The sequence below is a fragment of the Arachis ipaensis genome, chromosome B1, assembly GCF_059453495.1.
Source record: "Arachis ipaensis isolate K30076 ecotype BB chromosome B1, ASM5945349v1, whole genome shotgun sequence".
Classification (NCBI taxonomy): domain Eukaryota; kingdom Viridiplantae; phylum Streptophyta; class Magnoliopsida; order Fabales; family Fabaceae; genus Arachis; species Arachis ipaensis.
Window position 1 is genome coordinate 138,765,229 of NC_142436.1, and position 11,227 is coordinate 138,776,455.

Genomic DNA, 11,227 nt, shown 5'->3' on the forward strand with positions numbered 1-11,227 from the left:
TTATTTCTTTTATTATTTGTTTATGCTTTCAACCAACAATCATCTTTTCTAATCGCCTGACTGCTGAGATCTGCAAGATAGCCATTGCTTGCTCAATCCAACAATCTCCGTGTAATTCGACCCTCATTCACCTGAGGTATTACTTGGACGATCCGGTGCACTTGCCGGTCAAGATGTACGGAGATTTAATTTCCGTTCACCAGTGTTCCACTTAGGATAGCTCAGCTGTGATTCTACGATGAAAGAGGGTTTCAAAACAACCATACTGGACGAACCCAGTCCAACACCACAAGCTTTTTGGTGAAGCTTTTTTTTTAATCATAATTTGCGGAAGCTCTGAGTCTATAACTGATTTTTTTCTATGCCTCTCTAACTTAATTTTTTTCCATGGTTGGTCCATACAGTGGAAAGCCCATACGAAAAACAAAAAAAGCCCATTTTTGTGACAAAATTACCCATTTGCCATCACAGTAAATATTTAAAATTTACGTATATTAGCATTGAAGTAATCCTTCATTATTGCTTCAGAGGATGTTTCTCACTATAATCAACAATGACATGTGTCACTTCTCTATTAGCTGGTCAACCACTAGGCACCACATCCATAGCTACCAGAGAACTGGCCTATATATATATATATATATATATATATAACTGGCCTATATATATATATATATATATATATATATATATATATATATATATATATATATATATATATATATATATATATATATATATATATATATATTATTGTCTTTCCACATAAATGAAAATTATTCTCTCCTCCTGCTCCTGACCACTACCAGTCACCGCCGTCGTCCGCCATCTCCTACCCCCTCACCGCTGGCAACGCCAAGCTCCCACCCTCTCATCGTGCGCCCGAGTCTCATCGGTCATCCCGTGGAGAAGAAGCAGAAGATCGTCGTCGCGCCTGGCCAGCCGAGGAGAACATCACCGCCGTTGCCTGACCCAGCCGAGGAGAACATCATCGTCGCCTCCTGACCCATTTGAGGCAGCAGCATCGCTTCAGAGCCTCTTCGCCAACTTTCGCATCTTCGCCTCTGAGCGTCTCCGCATCTTTGCCTCTCCGCATCGTCGCCTTTATGCCTCATCGCCGATCTTCGCCGTGAGCTCAGCTGCTCTTTCTCCCGGTAAGTTATGTGAACTACCATTTAAATTCATTCGGTTGTGGTTTTAGGGTTCATCTATCATATTATCTCTGTGATTTTAATTTATAAAACTTGTTAATTATTATAGCATTGTTCTGATTTATGTGATTTATGTTAATTATAATTTATAGAGGTGTACATGGCCCGGCCCGCCGTGAAGACCCGGCCCACCCCGAACATTTTAGGGGCTAATTTGGTATGATTTCACCGGGTATAGGGTCGGGTAAGGGTTCTCAAAAGTAGACACAATCATTGTTTCGGGTCGGGTCGGGCCACGGGTTGGGTCGGGCCATAGCTCGGTCATCTGAACCCGGCCCGGTGGCCCAGTCCTCATACACAAACTAAGACTATTCATATGATGAATTTAAGTATTTTAAACCTTAATATTTTGTGTTATTAGTCATTATAAGACTATAAGTTAATGTTTCATGTTTAAAATGCATAAGACTTTAGACTAATACATAATATTGTGTTATTTGTATTGATTTAAATATTTGGTGTTATTAGATAATATTAGTATTGATTGTGGTTATGTTTTAATTTTAGAGAATGGTTGGTTCTTGTTATATTTTTCTAAGTGAATTTTACCATGTCAAATAATGGTTGGAGTCTTGAAAATTTGGATATTTTCACATATTAACTTACAAGAAGGTATCAAGGTAATGTAATGTTAACGGCTCAGTTTTCATCTGGTTTTTACCCGATATAATCGTGGCCCGAAAGTGTGTAGGTTTCATTGGATCTAGGATCGGGTTCGAGTCTAACAAATAGGACCTGTATATATTTCGGGTCGGGTTTGGGTCACTTCAAACCCGATTGCACCCGGCCATGAATACCCCTAATAATTTATATTTCTGATTTCTGATTTTAATTATTCTTGATTTTAATTCTGCTAATTATAATTTATACTTTTAATTTCTGATTCTGATTATTTCTGATTTTAATTCTGTTCATTATAATTTATATTAGTTATTAATTTGTAGATTTGTATATTCAAATAGGAGCTTGCACAAATATTGAATTGAAGCTTAATATTTTTAACTCAAAATTATACAAACCTTTTTTAATCCCATGTGATTTTTTTCCTCTCTCTTTCTAAAACATTAACCTTATACTACGAAATTAAACCTACATTATTAATTTAGTATATTATATATATGATAGTATAGCTAAATTTAAAAAAAAATTAATAATCAATAATTTCAAATCTCCTCATACATTTTTGTTCTTTGCTTATACATTGTTATGCGAATACTTTGACTCAACTCAAAATATTTGGTGACCACATGATGGTTTCTTAATAATAAATAGAACTATTTTTATAATGTCCTCTTCTTCAAATCGAATTATCATGACAAATTCATTTTCAAGGACCATTTTCTTGATCAACACAATGTTATGAAAATTGAACGGACCGGCCAGTCGAACCGGTTCAACTACAAACCAATAATAATAACAGTTTGGTTAGATATGTAAAATCGTCGTATAAAAAACCGGTGAAAAATTGTTGAAGCAGACAAGAATTGACCGATTGGACCGAACCGGAACCTGTCCGGTTTACACAAAAACGGAAGCTCCTTTGTTTTTTTTTCCTTTCCCCCTTTCTTTTTTTCATCTATTTAATATATAACTAGTGTATGTTCCCGTACCTTGTACGGGATAATACATAAAATTATATTAAAAATTTTATTAAAAAATTAAATAATATATATAGTAATTATTATTATAAATATTTTATAAAGTTATTATTAAAACCAAACTCTCAAAATTTTTAATATTAAAATATTAAAAATAATTAGTATTTGTCTTAATCAATTTGAGTTTGTTAAGTGATCATCTCACTCGTCCGCTTAAACAACTATTAGGAGTTAGAATCTCGCCTTGTGTATATAACAATCCATTGGCTAGCGATAAACCCTTAATAAATAGAGTATCAATACGTGGTTAGACTTGGCAGGAGTTTTCGAATACGCAGATACCTGACCCGTCCATACCCGAATGAAAAGGGTAATAACTTGACCCGAGTCAGGGCAGATTTTGCTCAAGACAGGGTATGGACGGGTTTAGAGTGTACCCGCTCCGAATATATACATATAAACACTTTTTAGGAATTAGAATTTGCCTCACATCACACATGATTCATAGCTTCGGTCTATACTTTATAGCCATGCAAGATAAACTCAATCATCCTCACCTAAAATCTTCTTCTCGATTTCTTCACAAAAAAACCACATAGCTCCTGTCATGTTGTTGTTGAGTCCATCGCCGCTTACCTATTCACAACTCTCATCTTCCTTCACAGCCAGAGACGGACCCACGTTTAATATGCTCCCACAAATTTTTTTTTAAAAAAATAATACTTATATACATATATACCACTTATTATATTATATTTGTATCAAAATAAAATATAAATAGTTTTTTTGTATTTTATGTTAAAAAATATTTTGTTAAACTTAACACATAATAATAATTATATTGTTAAATTTGATTTAGTATGAAAAATAAATAAATACACTCAAAAAATAGTGATAATTAATTATATTATATTAGTTAATTAATTAATACTTAAATTAAAACTTAATTTTTTAATTAAATACAACTTAAATTATTAGTGATTTTTTAAAAATTGTTTAAGATAAAAAAATATATTATCTATGTATTAATATACTGTGTTATTTTGGTTAAAAAATTTATTTATACTATAAAAATTATAATAAGTAGATTTGACAAATAAGTAAAATAATTGTTTAAAAATATATATAAAAATAATATTTAATCATGTTAAAAATAAAAAAAGATCCTTATAAATATATTTTTTTGTTATTTTAAATATTATACTATGTGTATGAAATTATATTTTATTATTTTAAATATTATAATAATGGTTGTGTGTATATTTCTAGTTCTTATCAATATGTATTAGATAGTTCTAATTTTAAATTTTGAATATATCTAAACTAATTTAGATTGATCAAGTGATCAACTTAGTCGTCCGCTTAAATAAGTATTGAGGGTTCGAATTCTGTCTCGTATGTATAGCAGCTCGTTGCCGGCCAATTGTAGATTCTTAAATGGAATTCAAATTTACGACGGATTAGTCCTTAACTTGTTGAATATCGTGGGAAGCAAAAAAATATCTATACCTAAATTTTATTATATTTTTGTCCCATTACTAAATTTTTCTGGGTCCGTCACTGTTCACAGCTTATGTCATCAGCGTTGCTCATCCCGTTACTGTCGTTGTTGAGCCCGTCGCCACCATTCTCCTGCCGAGTTTCTTTTCTCTAGGTAAATTTTCCCCCTCTCTCTCTCTCTCTCTCTCTCTCTCTCTCTCTCTCTCTCTCTCTCTCTCTCTCTCTCTCTCTCTCTCTCTCATTGTGAGTCTATTAAGTTCTTCTCTTCTTCTTCTACAGACTCATCACTTAGTCACCTTCGCTATGCCCAGGTATTGTCGTTGCAGTTTCATATGAGTCTGTCACCGAATAAAATAGAATTTTTATTCAAGTTAAAAATAGACATGCATGAGATCATTTTTGCATATAATTTCTGAATTTTCTCATCCAAATTTGATCTATGTGGTTGAGTATTTTAGTATGGGATCATCGTAGTTTTGTTGTGACACTAATGTGATAAAAGTTTCGGTAATTTCATAACTAATATATGAGATAGACCAGATTATTAAAGTAATAAGAGAAATAACATTCAGATTTACGCGTAAAATTTATAAGAGGTTATCTCAGGAAAATATATATTTATAACCCAAGTAGAAGATTGTTAGGAAATTATTATTTCTTAATATATTTATGGATAATACATATATTAATTATAATCGTAAATTAAATAATTTTACATTAAATGACTTATATAACGGTGATCTCATTTATTGTCATAAATGTTAAATTAAATAAGTCATTATTACTTTTGATTTGGATAAATGAGATTAAAATCATAAATACTATTTTATTTGAGTTTTAGGGTTTAATGAGTGTCACACTCAAATATAAATAATGACTTTAGAATTTTGGTCTCCAACACATCAAACTCGCCTTCATAGCTCTTTTTCCACAGTAAAATTGTGATTCAGCCCTATAAAAAATACAGAAGGTTTTGGTTGACGAAGATCAAAGAACCACAAGAGTCAAGCTCTCTGATCTCAATCATACTCTCGAACAAGGTTCTGAAAACCGGATCGGACCGGCCGGTCCGACCGGTTTAACCGCGAACCGATGACATAAACGGTTTGGTTCAACATAAAAAACCGCTAAAATCAAAACCGTTCTCAAACCGCTGAACCGGCCGAGAACCGGTCGGTCGGACCGAACCGGGACCCGGCCGGTTTTGAAAAACGGCGTCGTTTTCCGTTCTATTATAAAATGAAATGGCCAGGTCTCCATAGCCTCAACCCCTCGAGCCATTCTTCAATCTTTCTCCCCAAAACACAACCCTAGAGTACATGTTCCCCACCGCCACAGGGCTCAGCGCCGCCGTTCGTTGCTCTCAAGCACCACCGTGTTTTCGTCCGATCGTCCGCGCTTCTCCCTCATTCAGAAATTGGTGCGTCTTCCTCGAGCTCGCCATCATTCCCTGCCTCGCTGGTCTTTGTCTGCTCAAACCCTAGCCTCGATCACTCTCCTCTTCAAGCTGTGTTACCTCCGCCGTCGAATCTGGTCCAACTGTCGTCCCTACTGTTTCAGCGTTGTCGCAGCTCGTCTCTGCCGTCGCGTTGCATTTGCTCCACTCTCCTCTGCCGTCGCGTCGTGCTGCAAAGGGAAAAGAAGGGGTGGAGGTCGCGGGAGGAGGCGCGTGAAGGGTGAAGCCTTTGCTGCTTCCGCCGTGTTTGAGCTCGAAGACAGCCGCCAATGCTGCTACCTCTGTTGCTGCCTCTGTCGTGCCTTGCCATCATGTTACCACTGATTTCATCTGCCTCTGTTGCTTCAAAATCATGCTAAATTTATGGGTATCCGTCCTTTTTGAATATGTTTATAAATAATAAGATTAGACATTGATTTTTCTGAATTCTGATTATGGTTTTGTTCAAATTTACTGATGGCTTTGTTTGTAGTTGCTGGTTTTGCTGGGTGAAGGTTTAGTGTTTTGGAATGTTTTATAATGTGCTAATGTTTGTAATTGATGGCTTTGTTTGTAATTGATGAAAGTTTAGTGTTATTGTGATTATTGGTTAATGTTTTGGTTTGGTGTTCTCTCTTTTCCAGATTTCCCTTCTCCTGTATTTCTGTATGTTGCTGAATTGGTAATCAATAAATTTGCCTTTTTACTGTAAATCAGGACTTTACTAGACTTTACTAGGATCTGTTAAATTTGTTGCTTGTTGCTGAATTTGTTGCTTCCCAGTCACAGCATCAGAAGAGAAGTTGGTGAATAAGGTTTTAAACTGTGAAATCATGTGTTGTTGCTTGAATTTTAGGAGAAAGAGCAATGTAATGTATTCCTATTTATGATTCCATAAGACCAAGGTTAAATTAACAATTCAGGTGGAGAGTTTTGTTTATGAGTAATTAAATGCACAAAACAAGAATAGGATTGCTAATTAAATTTGGAATTTCTTATTAGTGACTTGTTAAGGTGCTGTTGTTGTTAAGGTGCTGTTTTGCTATGGCACTATGCTGCTGTGAATAAGGTTTTAAACTGTGAAATCATGTGTTGTTGCTTGAATTTTAGGAGAAAGAGCAATGTAATGTATTCCTATTTATGATTCCATAAGACCAAGGTTAAATTAACAATTCAGGTGGAGTTGAGTTTTGTTTATGAGTAATTAAATGCACAAAACAAGAATAGGATTGCTAATTAAATTTGGAATTTCTGATTATGACTTGTTAAGGTGATGTTGTTGTTAAGGTGCTGTTTTGCTATGGCACTATGCTGCTGTTTTGTAATGGTTGTTGCTGAATGCTACTCTGTTTTCATTGTGTTGTAGTTGTTGGTTTTGCTTTGATTTGTAGTTGCTGGTTGTGTTGGTTTTGTTAGCTTTGTTTGTAATTGCTGGGTGAAGGTTTAGTGTTTTGTAATTGCTGGCTTTGTTTTCTAATTGCTAGTTTTGCTGAGGGCTCCTAATTGATGACATTTAATGTAGTTTTTTAAATTTGAAAACTATTTTAATCTTTATGTTATACTATAATTATATTTTAGGATGCTTATTTATAATTTTATTATTTTATTTTAAAACGGTTTTTTCGGTTGAACCACCGGTTAGACCAGTGAACCAGTGAACCAGTAGTTAGAGCGGTTTGATGACCGGTCCGGTTTTCTGAACCTTGCTCTCGAATGAAGAGACATTTCCGCGCTCTTAGTTATATTTTTTAATGATTTAACATGGATGATCTTGAGGTTGAGAAATCCTAAAATTTTTAGCTAAAATAAAAATTTTATTCAATCAAATGATAATAAATAATTTTATTGAATTAAATTATATTAATGTGATCATTGGATGATAAATAATGCACGAAAAATAAATAAATAATATTTTAAGAGTATAGAAATATCAAATTGTCATTTCAATTTACTTTTTTAATTAACGATAATAAATATCTTAAATTAATTAAATTTTTATAAAATTTATACACCTAAAACTATTTCATTTTTTCAAAAATCTTTTGAAAATACAATGGTTCAATGAGAGGTTGACTATTGAGAATTGAATATAATATTTTTAAATTCATATTTTCAATAAAAAGATGTACTTAGTTCTATCCATCCTAAATAATTCTATATTCACTATTACTTATCTATCTAAATAATTCTAACATTGATAGAATATTATTTTTAGATGCAAAAATTTAAAATATATTTATTCTATTTCAAAAATTAATATTCATATTTAACTTTGAATTCCAACTAATATGACAAAAAATATTATATTTTTTAGTTAAAAAATTAAAGTAAAATATCTATAAATATATTTTTGTGCTTTAGCTTTAGATTTTTCAAAAAAATTTGGTAAGTTAATGGAATCAAATCATATTTCTATAACATATATAAAAATGTATATTACACATAAATTAAAAATTTGGGTATAGTAAGAACAAATACATAAATTAAAATAAAATTTAGAAAAATAAGAACCAATAAAATATTGAAGGAAAGAAATATAAATAGAAGAGAAACAAAATTATTAGACGGAAGAGAAATAATTTAATAAATTTTATGTGTATATAAAAGAAGAATAAAAAGAAGATATACAGTACTTTATTTAATTTAACAAGATTTATGGGAATAAACATATAGAATAAGAGAATAAAAAATGATAATAAAAAGAAGCTAAACATCTTAATTAATATCAAAAAATAATAAAATAATGATAATCTATCATAATCTTAATGTTTTAATATAATTAATGAATAATAATATAATTAGTCTATCATAATATTAATATAATCTTTTAATAAAATTAATTTTAATTAAATAATCAAATAAATTGAATATAAATATGTCTAATCTAATCGTATAAAAAATAATAAATTTTTTACAATTAGACATATTATATATTATTATTATTAGTGACATATAAATATTAGAATTATATTAATACATTAATAGAAATATATTATTATAATAAAAAGTTGCAAGAATTAAAATAACTGAAATTTATTAACTATAATTAATTAAATTAGCATAAAATAAGAAAGAGATGATTAATCAGATTAAATAAATTAAAAAAATATTACTGAAGAAAGTAAATATCACAATAATTATATTACTAATTGAAAAATAATCTATTTAATCAATTCGAATTTTTATTGAAAATAAAAAACTAAAGATTATCAATGAATAAAAATAAATAGGATATAATACATTAAAGAATAATTTTGGTAGTATAAATAATAAAATTAAATTATTATATACAATTTTTACTTTTTACCTTATTATGATTGAAGTTAACATTAATGATAAAAAAACTAATTTTAAATAGTCCCAATTTATATTTTACAACATAATTAAAGCACCATTTATAATTTTTTATTTTGTGATTAATCAATATTTTTTTAATTTTTTGGTTAAGTCTTCTGTATTTTATGATTGATAAATTTTTTTACAAAACACAAATTTATGATGAGTTATTACAATCAACATTAATTAAAAAAATCAAGAAAAAATTATAAAAAATCAAATAAAAGATAAAAAATAGAGTAAACAATTATTTTGAAACTAAAAATTTGTTAATTGTGTTAGAAATTCTAAAAATTTGTATCTTATTTATAATCAATTTTGTTACTCACTTTAACCTTATTATTCATTTATTGTATCTAAAAAGTATATAATGTCACACTTTATTTTCAAAAAGATGAAACTCTTTAAATACACGGGATAATATATAATTTAAGAACAATAAAATAAAAATATCTAGAATTTTATAATAGTATTTGAAATTTTCAATGACGATAATACAAAGTGTTTAAATCGACCAAATGAATTCAATAGTTATTCTTTGCACATCTTATTTAAATTTGAATCTTAAAATTTACTTTTATCTTTTTTTTCTAATATAAATTATTTTTGACAAAAAATAGAAAAAAAAAATTTATTAGACCAAAAAAATATCCGATCAAAAAATTATTATAAGGAGATTTATAATTAGAGAAGAAAAGAATAAAAGTATTAATAATAATTAATAAAAAGAAACAAGCTTGTATTAAAGAATGTTAGAAAAGAAATAATAAAGTTCATATTAATAATAATAATGCTGAGGAATAATGTTGTTGCTTTAGGCTTCTAACTTTCGTCTTTAGCCATCTTTTTTTCTGTTCTTTGCTTTTTTTTTTTTAAATTATCAAGTCATAAAAAAAATAAAGAACAATTCAAGAAAACAAAAACAGCAAGATCTTAAATAGTAAGATCAATAGTAACTATACAAATCAAAATATATAGGAGAAAATAAACTATTATATGATAGAATTAACTTGAGTATATTTTATCATTAAATAAACAAAGTTAATGCACAACAAAATTATATGTAAAGAGAAAAAAAATAAAAAAGAGTTAAAATATACAAAGTGATAAAAAGATTATTTTATAGAAGACTATAAAATAATGAACTTCTAACTAAATTAAACTGTATTTATTATTATTAGAAAGGGTAAGAGAGAGGTTTGTGTGTATTCAAGTTGTGTAAAATGATACAATATAGAAGGGTATTTATAGGTGCTAAGAGAATCGAAATAATAAAGACGTAATATCCTATAATAAATATTTAGATATGTTAAATAATGCTAATTGATCTAATTGATCCTAATTATACTCTAACAATTATATTCAATTAATTGATATACATAATATTAAATTGTGTGATACTTAAATATCTCAATTAGTTGATATAATTAATCCACCATAATGAATTATATTTAATGAGTTAAAAGAAATAAATCAGGAAACATTCTAAGAAACATACCACGTCAACTTTATCATTAAGTGCAAAAATTCGATTTTTATATAATAGAATAAATAGAAAAGATAGATATCTCATTATTCGTTATTTTAACTTATCTATTATATATATTTTTTATATTTACCACTCAATATATTAAAATACAATTTATATATCTGGATAAGAATTACATAGATATTTAATTAAAAGAGTATTTAATTTTTTAAAATATAATAACAGTTTTAATTTCTTTGATTTTTCTTTTTACATTTTTTTTGTGTGCTTTTTTAAATAAAAGACAAGCCTATAGCAAAAATAGGAAGAAATTGTAGTATTTATTGAAGAGGAAAAAAACAAATATAATTAAAATTCATACATTTAAAATGTGTTTGAACTTTGAAAAATGAGATGAGACATGAGAATCCACAGACACTTGACTTTAATGAATCTATTTACACTATTTAACTTTGTTTTTTAGCTTTCTGTTTTCTTCTCTTCTATTTCATATGAATTTATCAGTGCCAAACATGCATCGCATAGAGTATTTTTTAACTCCATCCTAATTCATATATTATCTTTGCTAAATAAAATATAAAAGAAAAAAAAGACAGTAAATAAATTAAAGTTATTATTATTTAAAGAGACAGTAAATATATTAGTATTTTTGTATTTT